The sequence below is a fragment of the Gracilinanus agilis genome, chromosome X, assembly GCF_016433145.1.
Source record: "Gracilinanus agilis isolate LMUSP501 chromosome X, AgileGrace, whole genome shotgun sequence".
Taxonomy (NCBI): domain Eukaryota; kingdom Metazoa; phylum Chordata; class Mammalia; order Didelphimorphia; family Didelphidae; genus Gracilinanus; species Gracilinanus agilis.
Window position 1 is genome coordinate 81007345 of NC_058136.1, and position 19610 is coordinate 81026954.

The following is a 19610-nucleotide window of genomic DNA, read 5'->3' on the forward strand; positions in this document are numbered from 1 at the left end:
CACTGTTACAGGAGCATGCACTGTGAGCACTGTACAGCTCTCACGAAATTACATTTTAAAAAATGTGGCATTTATGGCTCTCACGGCCAAAAAGGTTGCTGACCCCTGTTCTGGCCACTTCTCTTATCTTTGCCTTGGATGGTTTGGTGAGGATACAAAGGCTCTGGGTGACAAATAGAAGTAACAGGAAATGAATATCAGATAGAGTAGAAGCAGGCTATATTTGCCTGCCTCCTTGGGTGCTTTCTCTTGCTCAGTTTCCTCTCTACTTAGGTAAAGGCTTCTCTGTTGGGCTAAAAAGGGAAGATGACTGCTCTATTCTGGCTTTAACTGGATACATACAAACACTTAACACACTGGGAGCATGAGTCTTCTGATCTACAAGGTGCTATCAGAGCTTTAACCCCTTTGGTTTATGGATCGAGAAACTCAGGTTTGGGAAGAGAAGGAGATCCACTGGTAGCTGAAGTTCCTTGTGACATGGGTCACACGTATATGCCAACTAATCTTAGTGGAAAATTCTCCTATCTTCAGTTTCTCTATGTGTGTTTTTGTTTTTTTGGTTTAGTCTGGCATTTTAAATGAGTATTGTGTAATTAGAATTTTGAACACCAGGACTCTCTTTACCAGCATCCTACTTTCTTTCTCATGTTATGTCCTTAGCTTTTGGAGATAAAGTTTATGTGTGACCCCAGCCCTCTCTCTCTTTTCCTCCAAATGTGGCTTGGAAAGCTGGCTTTACTCCCTCTCTTACTTTTGTCCATTTATTTCATCTGTTTTGAGTTATTAATAATAAATCTCATGAAACGTGATATTTGGAGTTATTGGATAATAATTTAAATTTTACAGAGTCAAGATTTTCCTGGATTTGAATCTTTGACTCTGTGTGACCTTGGGCAAATACCTGACCTCCAGGCATTCTTTTTCTTTAAAAGTGACAAAAAGGAAATCTGGGAAGATGGTGGCTTAGAGGGACAAATATTAAAACCTCCACACCCTTCCTCACTGAGATAGAGAACAATGTTCTTCGAGAAGAAAGAGGACCAAATCTAACAATGGGACAGAGGAGTTGGAATCCTACTGCTGGATAGCTAAAGAGGTAAAACAAGAAAAAGGCTTGAATTCTTGAACTGTTGGGTCTCAGGGTATAGAAGGGGAAGCCAAGAATTCCTCTCTCATGTGCTGCGTGGAGTCTCCAGTGGCCCATGAAATCTTTGAGGTAGTGGGAACACTTATCTGGAGAGAGGAACTTGCTGGAGCCAGACTCAGGGAGTAGAACACAGGCACTGGGGAAGTGACTGGAGGAGAAAGCCAGAATAACACAGCAAAAACATTCGGAAGATGGAAGCTTAGATGGAGCCAAATCTCAGGCCTTCTTCATCACACTGAGATAGAGAACAAAGGGCTTCAAGACGAAAGAAAACGAAGTCAAACACAAGGACAGAGCAGGGGGATCCTACTGCTGGACAGCCCAGAGAAAACACTCCTTCTTGTCCACCCACTTCCTCTTTGAATTCCCTAAATATTGATGTGAAATCCTTGACTAAAACATCAACTTGATCTTGGACATTGATTGATCTGTGGGTCAGACTTTGGATCCTCTGAATGTCTTTGAATCCCCTAGATATTTAGGCATTTAAACCATCTCTAGATATTTAGGTATCCCAGGCCCAGGGGGGAACCCAGAAGTGGGTAGGAGAAGAAGAAGTGGGTGTAAAGGGTAATATTTCCAGAAGGCTGTAGGCAAAATACTTTTTAATGATTGCCTTAATTTCTCCTTTAATTTTTAGTATTTCTCATTTAGTTTTCATCTAGGGATTTTTAATGTGTTCATTTTCTAGTTTTTTTAAGTTGCATGTCCAATTTATTAATCTCTGCCCTCCCTGATTTCTTAATATATCCACTCAGTGATATAAATTTTCACAACTAGCAGTAAGAAGCTGAGAGAGACCATCATTAGTTGTGTCATCCAAACAGAGTGCTTATTCTGGTTTGGCTATGGCCAGGCTGAGCCAGAGGAGGTGAAGAACAAGAGCACAGCATTACTGAACAGCCTACAATCCTGAGGGATTAGTGTTATAGTTTCAGTGACAGGGTCCCCTATTCCCAGTCTGTCCCTGATCATTCCTTTCCTTTATTAACAATATAGATAAAATTTATTAAGACCTTCCTGGAATAGTTATTCCATTACCATTCTAGGGAGGAATTAATGCAGTCAGATGAACATTATCCAAGGCTGATAGAGCCCAACAGTAATAATCAATAAATCCCAAGTGGGACCTGAAAGGGTTACCCATCTACTGAACTGTCAGGATCATGCCTAGGCACTGTTATAAAGAAGGGCAGTTATTATAACATCCAGATGAGTGACAGGACTCGGGTGTCCTTGCACCAGCCATCAAGGGAACCCAGAAACAGCTTCCTCAGATTAATAACAACAATGAAATAACTAGCCTATTAGCCTATTAGGAGTATAAAGATACCATCTATCTCTTAATTTATAACACTATAATAGTGGTGGAACTCAAACTTCCCCTATGAGAACAAGATAAATCAAACCAAAAAATAAGTGAGAAAGATGTGAGAGGTGAACGGAATCCTAGAAAATTTAGTTAATAGATATAAGGAGAAAAATAAATGGGGACAAAAAGAAATACACCTTCTTTTCAACAGCACATGGAACATTCAAAAAGATAGATCATGTTCTAGGACATAGAAACATGTGAAACAAATGTAAAAAAGCAGAAATAATAAATGCAAACTTCTGAGATCATAATGCAATAAAAATACTTATTAGTAAGAATACATAGAGAGGCAAACCAAACACTAATTGGAAATTAAATGATATGATTCTCCAAAATAAGATAGTGAAGAACAAATCATAGAAACAATTAATACTTTCACTGAAGACGATAACAATGATGAGACTTCTTACTAAATCCTCTGGGATTGAGCCAAAGAAGTTCTAAGGGGAAAATTTTTATCACTGAGTGGATATACTAACAAATTAGGAGGGCAGAGAATAATGAATTGGGCATACAACTTAAAAAACAAACAAACAAACTAGAAAATGAACAAATTAAACTTCCCAAGATGAAAACTAAATTAGAAATTAAAATCAAAGGAGAAATTAAGGCAATCATTAAAAAATATTTGCCCAATTACATGGCAATAAACATAGCAATCCAGGTGATATGGTTGACTACTTACAAAAATACAAATTGCATAGATTAATAGCAGAAGAAATAGACTACTTAAATAATCCCATATCAGAAAAAGAATTTGAACAAGCCATCAAAGAACTCCCTAAGAAAAAATCACCAGAACCTGATGGATTCACAAGTGAATTCTATCAGATATTCAAAGAACAACTAATCCCAATACTATACAAATTATTTGATATAATAAGCAAAGAAGGAGTTCTATCAAATTCATTTTATGACACAAATATGTTATTGATTCCAAAGCCAGATAGATCAAAAACAGAGATATAAAACTACAGACTAATTTCCTTAATGAACATAGGTGCAAAAATCTTGAATAGAATTTTAGCAAAAAGACTCCAGAAATTGATCAAGAAGGTTATCCATCATGATCAGGTGGGATTTATACCAGGAATGCAAGGATGGTTTAACATTAGGAAAACTATCCACATAATTGACTATATCAACAAGGTAACAAACAAAAATCACATGATTATCTTAATAGATGCTGAAAAAGCCTTAGACAAAATATAACACCCATTGCTATTAAAAACACTAGAAAGTATAGGAATAGAAGGACCTTGACTAAAAGGAATAAACAGTATATATCTAAAAACCATCAACAAGCATCATATGCAATGGGGATAAATTGGAAGCCTATGCAATAAGATCAGGAGGGAAACAAGGATGTCCATTATCTCTTCTGTTATTTAACATTGTACTAAAAACACTAGCATTAGCAAATAGAGAAGAAAAAGAAATTGAAGGTATTAAAATAGGCAATGAGGAGACTAAGCTATCACTCTTTCCAAATGATATGATGGCCTACTTAAAAATTCCTAGAGAATCAACTAATAAGCTAGTACAAATAATCAACAAATTTACCAAAGTTGCAGGATACAAAATATATGCACATAAATCATCAGCATTTCTATATATTTCCAACACATAACAGCACCAAGAGTTTAAAAGAGAAATAACATTTTAAATCACCCTAGAAAATATAAAATACTTATGAATCTATCTATCAAAACAAACACAGTAACTATATGAACACAACTACAAAACACTTTCCAAACAATTAAAACTAGATCAAAACAATTGGAAAAACATTGAGTGCTCATGGGTAGGATGAGCTAAAATAATAAAAATGACCATTGTACCCTAATTAATTTGCTTATTTAGAGCCATGCCTACCAAACTACCAAAAAACTTTTTTAATGAATTAAAAAAAACCTATAACAAAGTTCATTTGGAAGAACTAAAGATCAACAATATCAAGGGAAATAATGAAAAAATATGAAGGAAGGTTGCTTAGCAGTATAGATATTAAAATATAATATAAAGCAGCAGTCATCAAGACAATATGGTACTGGCTAAGAAAGAGGAGGGAGGATCAGTGGAATAGGCTTGGGGGTAAGAGACCTCAAGAAGACAGGCTATGATAAACCTAAAGAGCTCAACTTTTGGGACAAAAATCCACTATTTAAGAAATACTGCTGTGAAAGTCAGGGAAAAATTTGGGAGAGGTTCGGTTTAGATCAACATCTCACACACTACACAAAAATAAATTCAGGGTGGGTGAATGACTTGAATATAAAGAAGGAAACTAAGAAAATTAGGCAAACACAAAATAGTATACTTGTCAGATCTCTGGGAAAAAGAAAGATTTAAAAACCAAACAAGAGATAGAAAAAATTACAAAATGTAAAATGACTAATTTTTATTACATTAACTTAAAAAGTTTTGTATGAAAAGAAAAAATCCAACCAAAATCAGAAGGGAAACAACAAACTGGGAAAAATATTTATAACAAAAAATTCTAACAAAGGTCTGATTACTCAAATATAGGGGGACTTATATCAAATTGTATGAAAAATCAAGCCATTTCCCAATCAATAAGTGGGCAAGGGACACGAATAGGCAATTTTCTGAAAATGAAATCAAAACTGTCAATAAGCACAGGAGAAAGTGTTCTAAATCTCTAACAATTAGAGAAATGCAAAACAAAACAACACACCCAGCAGATTGGCTAAAATGACAGCAGTGGAGAGTAATGAATGTTGGACGGGATGTGGCCAAATTGGGACATTAATGCACGGCTGGTGGAGTTGAGAATTGATCCAACCATTCTGGATGGCAATTTGGAAGTATGCACAAAGAGAGCTAAAAGAATGCCTGCCCTTTGATCATTGCTGGGTTTGTACCCCAAAGAGATTATAGGGGAAAAGACATGTAGAAAAATATTTATAGCCATGCTTTTTGGGGTGGGAAAAAACTGGAAAACGAGAGGATGCCCATCAATTAGGAAATGGCTGAACAAATTATGGTATATGCTGGTGATGGAATTGTACTCAAAGGAATAATAAATTTGAGGAATTCCATGTGAACTGAAATGACCCCCAGGAATTGATGCAATGTGAAAGGAGCAGAACCAGGAGAACATGTATACAGAGATGGATACACTGTGGTAAAATCAAATGTAATGGACTTCTGTACTAGTAAGCAATGCAATGACCCATGACAACTCTGAGGGACTTATGAAAAAGAACACTACCCAAATTCAGAGGAAGAATTACAGGAGTGAAAACACAGAAGAAAAACAACTGTTTTAACACATGGGTTGATACGGACACGATTTGGATGTAGACTCTTAATGACCACCCTAGAACAATTATCAATAATATGGAAAGAGATCTTGATCAATGACACATGAAGAGACCAATGGAAATGTGTGTTGGCTACTGTGGTTTGGGGGATAGATGGAGAGAGAGCAATAACATGAATCATGTAACCATTGAAAAAAAATTTCTAAAAAAAGAAAAAAAGAAAGAAAAATTAAATTAAAACAAAATAAAAGTGACAAAAAGCTGAGTGGAGGCTGAATGGGCTCCTTTACTCAGCAAGCCTCCCTTCTGACCCCCTCCCCCAAATTTTGGATGGGTTCTAAGGAGGACACACAAAAGGATATTAGTTTTGTATTAGTCAGAGCTCCTCCATGACAAAGTTCAACTATGCTCTTCCTCTTCCTCGAAGTTCGCTCTTGGCTTATTCTAGTTTGCTGTAAGCTTCAAGATGGTGGGGTTTAGGGGATTCTGGGTTAAGATGGCGGCTGAGCAGCTGCTCAACCTCTCCTAACTGAAACATATAAGACTCCTCAAGGGGGCATAAAAACAAATCCATATGAATGAAGGGACCCCACAACAGGGTGCAGCATTGAAGGGCCAAAGACAGTGCACAAGAGTTAGAGCAAATTTGGGGCACCCATTAAGTCCTTGGCAGCTACCTGGGGTCACCAGGGCCTCTTTCTGAGAGCAGCAAGACTTAAGACCCCAAGATGCTAAAGAACACGCGGACTTTGTGCACAGACCCTGAGCCCAGGCACAGTCACAGCTGCAGACATGGATTCTGAGCACAGGTGTGGACCGTGGGTGGGGACCCAGTGCAGAGGGGTGTATGACTGTGGAAGCAGCGACCTGAGACTATTAAAGGAGCTTTGGGCAGAGGTACAAGCAAGGGAACCACCAGGAGGTTTGACCCTGAGAACAAGTAGACCTGAGACCTCCAGAGTCTAAAGAATACAGACAGACCTTGGGCCTGAGGCTAAAGCTGAGAGGGCACACATTTCACAAGGGCATGCCAGAGACAAGAACCCCAGAAGAGAAAGATTGAGAAGAAATCTTTAACCCTCGACAAATTTTGCACAGAAAAATCCAGACAACAGAGCAAACAGCAGAGGAGAACAAACAAGTAATCATATCCAAACTTCCCAAAAAAAGGAAAACTGGTCAGAAGCTATTGAAGAGTTGAGATTATGAGAAAGATGGTTGAGAACTGGCAAGAAAATAACAGTTTAAAAGGCAGAATTTCGCAATGAGAAAGTGAGGTTCAGAAAACAAATTAATTGATAAGCAAATTGAAGACCAGAAATGACCAGCTGGAAGCTTTGAAGAACCAAACAGACCAGATTCAAAAGGAAAAGCCAACGATTATAGCCAAAAACCAGTCTCTAAAGGCTAGAATTGGGCAATTAGAAAAAGATGCCCCCATATCAAAAGAATTGATAAGCAAATTGGCGACCAAAATCAATCAGTGGAAAAACAGGATAGACCAAATAAAAAAGGAAAATCAAAAGAATATAGCAGAAAACCAGTCTCTAAAGACAAGAACTGGGCAAGTAGAAGCCAATGATCTCTCAAGACAACAAGAACAAATAAGGCAAAGTCAAAAGACTGATAAAATAGAAGGAAACATGAAATATCTCACTGAGAAATTGACAGACCAAGAAATCATGTCTAGAAGAGATAATCTGAGAATCATCGGTCTTCCTGAAAAAGCAGAAATCAATAGAAATTTGGACTCCATACTAAAGGAAATTTTTCAGCAATATTGTCCTGAAGTTCTACAAGAAGGCAATTTAGACACTGAAAGGATCCATAGATCACCCTCTACACTAAACCCTGAAAAGACAACCCCAAGGAATATAATAGCCAAATTCACAGGGAGAGGTGATGGGAAGGGGAGGGGATGAATAATATTATAAGAAGGAGAGGAATAGAGCATTAAGAGGTAATATTTAAACCTTACTCTCATTGGAATTAACCCTGAAAGGGAAGAGTAGCTATATTCATTGAGATATAGAACTCTTTCTAAACCTACTGAGAAAGTCAAAAGGGATAAACCAAGGGGAGCAGAGGAGTGGGGTGGTCAAAAAAGAGAGGGGAGGAGAAGGGAGAGGGAATTCATTAGGCCTTAAAAAATAAAAAGAGGGGAATAACAAGGGAGGGGATAGAAAGTGTAGTAAATCAAGGGAGGGGACAAGGGTTACTGGTTTAAAACAAATCACTGGTTTAAAAGGAAATAGCCTAAGAAGAAGGGGTAGAACTAAGAGGAGATACCAACATGTTGGGGAATATACAATTGATAATTATGACACTGAATGTGAATGGGATTATTGATTATACTAAATTAAAAAGCTTTTGTACAAACAAAAACAATACAACCAAAATCAGAAAGGAAACAAAAATTGGGAAAAAATCTTTATAACAAAAAACTCTGACAGGGGTCTAATTACTCAGATATAGAAGGAGTTAAATCAATTGTATACAAAAATCATGCCATTCCCCAATCGATAAATGGGCAAGGGACATTAATAGGCAATTTTCAGATAAAGAAATCAAAACTATCAATAAGGACATGAGAAAGTGCTCTAAATCTCTAATAATTAGCAAAATGCAAATTAAAACAATGCTGAGGTATCACCTCACACCTAGCAGATTGGCTAAATGATAGCAGGGGAGAGGAATAAATGTTGGAGGGGATGTGGTCAAATTGGCACATTAATGCATTCCTGGTGGAGTTGTGAACTGATCCAACCATTCTGGATGACAATTTGGAACTATGCTCAAAGGGCTATAAAAGATTGCCTGCCCTTTGATCCAGCCATACCATTGTTGGGTCTGTACCCCAAAGAGATCATAGATAAACAGACTAGTATGAAAATCTTTATAGCTGCGATTTTTGTGGTGGCAAAAAACTGGAAAACGAGGGTATGCCCTTCTATTGGGCAATGGCTGAACAAACCGTGGTATGTGCTGGTGGTGGAATATTATTGCACTCAAAGGAATAATAAACTGGAGGAATTCCATGTGACCTGGAAAGACCTCCTGGAATTGATACATAGTGAAAGAAGCTGAGCCAAAAGAACATGGTACACCGAGACCAATACACTGTGGTAAAATAGAATGTAATGGACTTCTCTACTAGAAGCAATGCAATGACCCAGGACAATTCTCAGTGACTTATGGAAAAGAACCCTACCCACATTCAGAGGAAGAACTACAAGAGAGGAAACACAGAAGAAAAGAAACTGCTTGGACACATGGGTTGAAGCAGACATGATTGGGGATGTAGACCCAAAACTACCCCACCAATGCAACTATCAACAATTTGGAAATAAGTCTTGATTGATGGCGCATGTTAAAAACCAGGGGAAATGCGCATGGGCTATGGGTGGGTAGGTTGGGAGGGTGAAGGGGAAAGTAAGAACGTGAATCACGTAACCATGATAACATTTCTAAAAAATAAAAATTATTTTAAAAGAAAAGATGGTGCGGTTTAAGATCAGCTTCTGTGAAGTCCCTGGCTTTGTTTCCAAACATTCTCTTGTTGCTGTGACAATAGAGCCCAAACAAACCTCACTCTTAGCCAGGTGAGGCTTGCTCCCCCTTGGCACTGTAATTTCCAAACAGAACATTGGTTTAGGTACTAAATTAAACCTAGTCCCCTCTACCTGCCATCTCTTTGACCACAGAGAGAATCTCGTGTCTTTCTTTGTCACCACGGCTCCCCTCATCCCTGGTCTTCCAGCACAGGCTTCCCTTGAACTCACTGGATGTACCTCTGCTCATGCTGTCTCCCAACTCCATCTGTGGCTCATCAAATCCTCCATGGAGGCCCAGGTCAAATGTCACCGCCTCCAGGAAGCCCTCACTAACTCCTACCCCTTGTCCATCAGGAAGAATCCTTTCCTTTTGACTATTAAATCACACGGTTAAATGCTACCAGTGAAAAGATAACTCCAAGGTCACATACCCTTGTTTCACAGAGGAAAAACTGAGGGTCCAAAAGGGAAAGAGCCTTAGGTTGAAGGGCCTTCAGGTAGTAAGGGGACGTGCTCAACAATTGGGTTGGAAACAACCCTTGAAAATGTCATGTTATAAAAGGTCAAGATGAGGCTCTGGGCTCTGATAGGTCCCAAACTGTTTCTCACCTGGCCCTTTGAGTGTCTCCTTGAGGGAGGTCCCTTAAGAAAGTATTGAGGGTTTCGGCAGCCAGGCCTGGAGGCAGGAGGTTCTGGGTTCAAATATGGCTTCAGACACTTCCCAGGCAAATCCGTTATAACCCCCATCACATAGCCCTTATCACTCTTCCTCTTTGAAACTGCTCCACACTCTTGATTCTAAGACAAGGGAAGGGTTTCAAAAAAGGCAAAGAACGAGCTAACTGGCAGATGGGATGTGGAGTAGCTGCTGAAAGATTTTTCTCCATTCTTCCCTATTCTTCTTCTCCTCCTAAGTTTTTATTCTTCTCCTTTTCACTGCCCCCATCTCTGTGCCTCTCTTCCCTGCTCTGTTTTGTTTTCTTGGCTCTCTCATTCTCTATTTTTCTCTCCCTTTCCCTTTGTCTCCTGGGTCCTTTCTGTTTCTCTCGGTCTCTCTCTGCAGGTATGGGAGGGGGGTGGGGGAGACAATCCAGGGTTCACTGCAAGCCCCAGAGAGCCACCATATGACATCCATCTAGAGAAACCAAGGCTCAAAAAGGGAAACTTGCTGGAAATCACCAAGTGCCCAGCATGCTGGAAATCTCTAACTCTATCTACTCCCCTTTCTAATCAACTTTCTCTTTCTCTCTCTACTTCTCTTTCCCCCTCATTTTCCTTCACTCCCTCACTCTTCCTCATTTGATGTCCCTTTCCTTCTCTCTCTTCTTCTATTTTGCTAATCTTTATTTCTTGATCCTTCTCTCCCTCTTTCCCCATATCTCTCCTTCTCTCTAACCTTTCTAACACCCCCACCCACCCACCCCCAGTATGACCGCCTTCACCCAGGACTATCTTCACCAGAGCAAACACAAATCCAAACACATTCTCCATAACACAAACGGGTTTTGAAGCCTAATTTACATGAGATATCAATGAAAATTAGAAAGCAAAGTCAGTAAAAGGTTAAGACTAAAAAATATTGAAAATCTAATACACATTTCTCCGGAAATAATCAAAACAGGTCGTGGGGCTCAGAAATCGTCTCACAAAAGATGGTTAATGAGAAATAGAAAGTCATTTTGCAAGGGGCAGAAAGATTTACCCCAAAATTTGGAGCTGAGGAAGTCCATTTTCCTCTGACAAATCAAACTGAAGCCGCTTCCCTAGCAAAACGAAACAAAGATTCTGATTGGACGAAGGCCACATGATCTTGCCACAAAACGGACAATTCCAATGCCCTATTGTGCAGGGGGTGTGGGTGGGAGGTGGCAATCCAGAGGTCACTGCAGGCCCCAGAGAGCCGGCATCCAGCATCCTTCCGGAGAAACTGAGGCTCAAAAAGGGAAATTTGCTGACAATCACCGAGTGCCCACAATGCTGGCAACCTCGAATGACTTCCACACGCGTTTTCCCTCTCGCCCGCCTCCCTACCACTCCCCCATTCTCCCTGGGCTCACCCTCTTTCCTTAATGGCTTCCTCTTCTTTACTCTATCTCCTCCCTCCCCTTTTCTCTTTCCTCAAATTGCTCTTTCCCCCCTCATTCTCCTTCCCTCCCTCCCTCTATCCCTTATTCTCTCTCCCCCCCTCATTTATTATTCATCCCCTCTCTCGCCATATCTCTCAACTCTTTCCCTGTCCCTTTTCCTTCTCGGTCCTTACCTCTCTTGGTACTTCTTCCTGTCATCCCCCTCCTCTTGGCTTTTTAAGTAACTGTGTTCCTCTCCCCCTTCTCTGTCTCCCTTTTTCTCTCTCTCTTTCCATTCTTTCTTTCCATCCTCCCATTTTTCTCCCCATCCCTTTCTGATTCTCTCCCATCTTCCTCCCTGTTTCCCCCTTTCATTCTCCATTACTGTCTCCCCTCCTTCTCGGTCTTTCTGTTAAGGGGTTGCCACTTCATGTTGTGGGGTACCATGGTGAACCCCTGGGTTTGGGAAGGATACCTTTAGCAAGAATGCAAGACTCCAAACTTAGCTTAAAAGTAAAAAGAGAAATGTATTAATTTGGAATATAATGTTAAGAATGGCCAGGAGAAGAGGAAGGGTATGTCCTTCAATTGGGGAATGGCTGAACAAATTATGGTATATGCTTGTGATGGAATACTATTGTGCTAAAAGGAATAACAAACTCGAGAAGTTCCTGGTGAACTGGAAAGACCTCCAGGAACTGATGCAGAGTGAGAGAAGCAGAGCCAAAAGAACATTGTACACAGAGACTGATATACTATGGTACAATAGAATGTAATGGACCTCTGTACCAGCAGCAATACAAAAACCCAGGGCAATTCTGAGGGATTTATGGTAAAGAACCCTACCCACATCCAGAGGAAGGCCTGCAGGAGAGGAAACATATAAAAAAAAACAGCTGCTTAAACAAATGGGCTGGGTGGACATTACTGAGGATGTGGACTCGAAACTACCACACCAATGCAACTATCAACAATTTGGAAATAGGTTTTGATCAAGGACACATGATAAAACCAGTGGAAATGTGGGTTAGTCATGGGTGGGGGGCACACGGGGGGGTGAAGGGGAAAGTAGGAGCATGAATCATGTAATCATGTTAAAAATTAATATTAATAAATGTTTAAAATTTAAAAAAAAGAAAAACAAAAAAAGAAAAGAAAAAAAAGAAAATACATGGCACGGGAGAACCAGCATTAATGAAACTTCATATCCTATGTTTGATTAATATGAGGACATATATTAAGAATGAATTTTTTTGATGAAAAATGCATTAAACAGTAAAAGATTGAAAATTAGGCTTACAGTCTAATCCAAAATAAATTCTAAATGTACATGGGATCTTAATATTAGGAATTATACCATTAACCAAAAGAGAAAAATATTTAAAATATCTGCCTTTCACACCTATGGGTTGATGCTGAATATTAAATGTAGTCTGAATACACCAGGACATTACGTCTCTTGTCAAAGAATTCATAGGTTAATGAGATCTTCTTCAAGGCATAGATTGTCAGTTCCAGACTTATATTAAAAATATTGGGCCAAGCCAAGGAGAAAACTTTCCTAATCCGTGCATCACTGGCAATAATTAGAGAGAAGCTATCATTCTCCCAGATAGTAGACCAAGTGACCTGTCACACTACCTCTCTTCTACTAATGGGCTCAAAATAGAAGCTAGCCCTTTTCAGTTCCAATTGGATGGCCCCATCTGGCCCTGAGTTGAATATATTTCTGTGACCCAACCAGGGAAGCTATCTTGCACTTATTCTTTTATTGTTGGCATCATGCAAGACAGAAGAAAGAAAGAAATAATGTTCTTAGTACATTTTAGTGTTCACTGAACCCTTCTGACACCTGAGAAGGAGTCCATTCCTAATATTCCAAATCCCTAGTCTTCTTGATAGAATCCAGAGATATATCTTTTCCATGGTGCTACCAAAGGATATTGGCTTCCATTTGGAGGGCAGATTCTTGTTCTCTTTCTTAGACACTAAAATGTGATGAAGAGGTACCAATCCCTTGGTCATGTGTATATTTATATTAACTACTAAAAATAGTTATTAAAACGTCCTCTTGAATCAAAATCTCCCCTTATCCAGTACTTAATGTCATCCAGTGCAGAACATGCATAATTGAATTGCTTCAGGTTAATCAGACCTTGAAATGAGTAAATGAGTTCACAAATTGATTACTTACAACACATGAAAGATTGTAGTTTGGTGCCAGCTACTATATAATTGTGGGGAAGTAGATGCTATGCCCTTATCCTTCTTACCAATACTCACTCAGAAGAAACTGATACATGTACAATCGCAAAGCCTCATTAGTCATTTCCCCAAAAGCAAGATATATTATCCAATATAGACTCTCCACAAGTCTCTTTTGCATGATTTGATCTTTTAGACTTAAATTCTTCCAAGCTCCATTTCATCTAAAATCTTCCTGTACATTCTTTAAAAAGGAATCTTATATTTTTTCTTAAGACATATATATTATATATCACAGATATGATATGTGATGTTGTCATGTGATGTTATTTTAAATGACATGTTACATTACATTATGTTATAGTATATTTTTATATTCACTGCTGATCTCAACTTTAATGATCTTTCTTCTCTAGTTTTTCAAAGGAACCCTTTCTCTTGCTTTTCCTTCTACCAGAGATCTCTTTCCCTTTGTCTTCTGTTAGACTATCCATCAGATTATAATTTCTAAATGGCAGCTATACAAAAACTAACTGTAAGAATCTCAAAAGCAATGCAGAAAAACTGTAATACAGTAAATACATTCCTTTGAGACACTAATACACTAAAATCACATGTAATAAGGAATGCAGAAACATTAAAATTTCATTAGAAAATTTAAAAAATCTAATCATAAAGAATGGTTATTTATCTAATTAAAGAGAATGGCAACAATATGAAAACATGACAAATTTTAACAGACTGAAGTCAAAGCACTACTTAGGGGAAACTATATCACCAAATATTTACACCAATTAAATAGAGAAAGTGTAGATCAATGAATTGTGTATACAACTTTAAAAAAGAAGTAAAGAGGGGCAGCTCGGTAGCTCAGTGGAGTGAGAGTCAGGCCTAGAGACAGGAGGTCCTAGGTTCAAACCCGGCCTCGGCCACTTCCCAGCTGTGTGACCCTGGGCAAGTCACTTGACCCCCATTGCCCACCCTTACCAACCTTCCACCTATGAGACAATACACCGAAGTACAAGGGTTTAAAAAAAAACGAAGTAAAGAACTAATTTTAAAATACCAATTAAACACCAACTTGGAAATGCTGAAAATCAGAGAAAAGATCAATAATGTTAGAATACCAATGAACTAATAAATAAGACAAGGAGATAGGTCTAAGAGAAAAAATAAAACTGATGAATAACTTGTTAAATTGATTTAAAAAAGAAAACCAAATTATCAGTAAAGACTACAAAGAGATTGAATTCACTAATGAAGAAGAAATTTTAAAAATTGTCAGGAGCTATATTGCTCAATTATATGTCAATATATCTCAAAATTGTAGTTAGATGGAACAATGTTAACTAAAATATAAGAGGAACAGAGTGACAGAATAGGAATTAAATGATTTATTTATTTTAAAATTTTATTCATTAAAATTTTAAAAGAAAAAATATTAAATAAAATTTAAAAAATTTTTAAATGTTTCCATGTTTACATGAATCATGATTGGTTCCATCACTCTTCCCTCCCTGCTCCTGGAGCTGACAAGAAATTCCACTGGGTTATACATGTATCACTGTTAAAAATCTATTTCTATGTTATTCATCTTTGCAATAGTGTGAACTTTTAACATCAAAACACACATCACATGCCCATTGAGCCACGTGATTTATCATATGTTTTTCCTCTGCATTTCTATTCTCACAGTTTTTTCTCTGGATGCAGATAGTGTTCTTTCTCATGAGTTCCTCAGGATTGCTCTGGGTCTTTGCATTGCTGCTAGTAGAGAAGTCTATTACTTTCTACTGTGCCATAATATATCAGTCTCTGTATACAATGTACACCTGGTTCTGCTCCTTTTGCTCTGCATCAATTCCTGGTGGTCTTTCCAGTTCACATAAAAATCCTCCAGTTCTTTATTCCTTTCAGTACAATAGTATTCCATCAGCATCAGATATCATAAGTTGTTCAGTCATTCCCTAATCCATGGACACTCCCTCATTTTCCAATTTTTTTCCAAGACAAAGGACAGAGGTTTAAAATTTTTTGTACAAGTATTTCTCCATAATATCCCTTTGGGGTATAAACTCAGCAGGTGGTATGGCTGGATTAAAGAGGAGGTGTTCTTTTAAAGCTATTTACACATCATTCAAAATTGCCCTCTAGAATGGTTGGATGAATTCGGAACTCAACCAGCAGTGTATTATTGTCTCAAATTTTCCACAACCCTTCCAACATTCATCACTTTCCTTTGCTGACATAATGGCCTGTCTGCTAGGTATAAAGCGGTGCCTCAATGTTGTTAGTGTGTAGTGACAGTGAAGAGAGGAAGGGAGGAAGATAGGATGGATGGGAGAAATGAGAGAGGAAGATAGAGGAAGGGAAAGGAAAGTAGCAGTCCTCAGCATGGGGGTGGGGATTAGAGAGGTAGGATTGACCAGACCCACTAATAAATGATCAGAGAGCAACTTTAGAGTTTGAGTAGCTATGTTTTATTTTAATTGGAATACTAAGAAAGGGGAAATGGCACCGAGAGAGATCTGCAGCATTCAGGGTAGAGAGAGCAAGCAAGTAGAGAGAGCCCAGCCAGACTCCAAGGTCCAGAAAGAGCAGAGCTCAGGGTGGAGAGAGGGAAAAGGGACGAAACATTCCCTTTTATAGTTTCCCTGACCCCTCCCCCAAAGGAAGTTGTAGCAAAGAGAGTCCTGGGAGACGTAGTCTTCCAGGGCTTACAATAATTTTAAATGACACATTAGTATAAATTGCACTGGGTCATAGGAAATAATCCTTTTGTTATATTGCTGTAGGGTCATTGCTAGCATTTTATTTAAGATTTTTTCATCAGTATTCATTAGGAAAACTTGTCTGTAATTTCCTTTCTGTGTTTTTGGTCTTCCAGGCTTTGGTATCAGCAACATATTTCTGTCATGAAAAGAATTTTTTTAGGACCTTTACCCCCTAATTTTGCCATATAGTTTGTATAATATTGGGACTAATTGTTCTTTAAATAGTTGATAGAATTCCCTTGAGAATTGATTTGGATCTGGAAATTTTTCCTTAAGGAGTACCTTGATGGCTTTTTTATTTCATTTTCTGAAATAGGATTATTTAAGTATTTTATTTCCTCTTTTGTTAATCTTGAAAACTTATATTTTTGTAAATGTTGATCCATTTCACCTTGATTGTCAGATTGTTTTGTCATATAATTGAGCAATATAGCTTCTGATGCTTGCTTTAACTTCCTCTTCTTTAAAGATGAAATCATCCTTTTCATTTTGTGATTTGTTTCTCTTCTTTCCTTTTTTAACCAAATTAACCAAAAGTAACCCATTTTGTTTGTTTTCCTCCATACAACCTCCTCCTCTTCTTATTTTTTTAGTTCAATAGGGTTTTTTTTAATTTCAATTTTATTAATTTCTTCTTTTCGTTTTTGGGATTTTTAACTTAGTCTTCAATTGGAATTTTTAATCTGTTCTTTTTCTATTAATTGTATACCCAAATGAGTAATCTGCTTTTCTCTATATAAATAGTTCCCTGAATACTGCTTTATCTGTATCCCATATACTTTCATGTATTTTCTCCTCAATGATTGTTTCTATGATTGTTCCATTTATCCACACATTCTGAAGAATGAGATTATTTCTTTACCAATTACTTTTAATTTGCTTTTCCATGAATGCTTATTGTTTATAACTTTTATTGTATCATGATCTAAAAAAGTCTCATTTATATTTTCTGTCTTTCTGCATTTCATTGTGAAGGTTTTATACCAAATTCATGGTCAATTTTTTTATATCTACTATGTGATACTGAAAAAAATCCATTCAGTCATCTCTGGATATCTCTTCAATCAAACTTTTAAGAATTTTCATTCACTTTTATTATTTCTCTTATTAATTTTTTTGGTGAGATTTATCTACTTCTGAGAAAGGAAGTCTAATGTTCCCCCAATAGTATAGTTTTAGTATTTCCTCCTTTATCTCCTTTAGTTTCTCCTTTAAAAATCTGAAGGCTATATCATTTAGTGCATATACATTAAGTACTGATATTATTTTATCATTATTTTATCAATACATCATTACCTTCCATACCTATTTTAATCAGATCATTTTTTCTTTAGCTTTGTCTGAGATTGTGATTTCTATGCCCTATTTTTTGTCTCAGTTGAAGCCCAGTAGATTCTTCTCCAGCCTCTTACCTTTACTCTACATATGTCTATTTGTCTCTAATGTGTTTCTTGTAAACAACATATGGTAGGATTCTGGTTTTTAATCCCTTTCTTATTTCTCTTCTACTTCTATAAAGGATTAGATAGGATTCTATACTCCAATGAATCTGGCTGTTCCTCTCTCTCTGAGCTAATTCCAATGTGAGTATGTTTAAGTATTATCCATCACCGCCCTCATCCTCCTCTCCATTTTTATAGTATTCCCTTATCCAACTCTTTATGTAATATAATTTACACAATTTTGCTTTTCTCTTCCCATTTCTCTTAGTGAAAACCTCTTTTCAGCTCTAGAGTTTTTGTATTTCATCCTAAACAGCTTAGTACAATGCCCTCTGTCTACATATTCTTTTTCTAACTAATATGATAATGATAAAAAGAAATGTTAAGAGTTACAAATGTCATCTTTCCATATAGGAATGTAAACAATTTGACTTCATTAAAGCCCCTAATTTTTTTTCTTTTTCTCATTCATCTTTTTATGCTTCTCTTGAATGTTGTATTTGAACATCAGATTTTCAGTTTAAATATGGTCTCTTCTTCAGGAATGCTTAAAAATCTTCTATTTTACTAAATGACCATTCTTTCCCCTGAAAGAATATAGTCAGTTTCATTTGTAACTTGATTGTAAATTCTATTCCTTTGCCTTGTGGAAATTTGTATTCCAAACTTTCTTGTTTTTCAACGTGGAAACTGTAATGTTCTGTGTATTTCTGACTGGGGCTCCATGATATCCTAATAGTTTCCTTCCACGTGCTTGTAGTATTTTCTTTTTGGCCTGGGAGATTTTGAAATTGGCTATAACATTTCTCTCAGTGGCCACTTAGGGATTTATGCAAGAGGTGATCAGCACATTCTTTCCACATCTATTTTACCCTCTTCAAGAATATCAGGGAAATCACTTAAGAAAACAATTCCATAAAAACTAGGAATTGCCACATGGAAATGGAGGCATAAAAATACACTAAAGAAAGTAACTACCAAAAGACTAGAATAAGTCAAATGGCAAAAAACCCACTGAAGAAAACATTACTTTAAAGAGTAAAATTGCCCAAATGGAAAAGGAAACACAAAAGCTTGAGGAAGAAAATAAATTCCTAACATTAGAATTGGGCAAATGAAACTAAGAATGCATAAGACATCAGAAAACAATAAGAAAAAATTAAAAGAATGAAAAAATAGCAGAAAATCTGAAATGCTTCTTTGGAAAATTAACTGACATGGAAAAAGGATCCAGGAAAGATCATTTTAAATGTAAACATGGATTAAGAATAAAGGTTTCATACCACATTATAAGAAATCATTAGGAAAAACTGCTATGATATTCTCAAACATGAGGAGAAAATAGAAATTGAAAGAATCCACTGTCATCTTCCTTGAAACAGACCCCAAAATATAACATGCCAGGAATATTAGAGCCAAATGCCAGAGCTCCCAGGCCATGCAAAAAGTATGACAAGAAGTGGGGGTTCCGGGTTAAGATGGTGGCAGAATAAGAAGCAGCTCTTAATCTCTCCTGACCGAAACACACAAAACTCCTCAAGGGGACATAAAAACAAGTCCAGATGAACGAAGGAACCCCACAATAGGGCACAGCATGGAAGGTACGTGGAATCGGGACATTTCCATGCTATAAAGTGGTGAAACAGCACTCACTAAATCGCGGGCTGAGCAACCACCCCACTCCCAACCCCTCCACACACAACACCTATAGTGCCAAAGCCAGCTAAAAAGAAATAGAGCAAGTTTGGGACACCCAT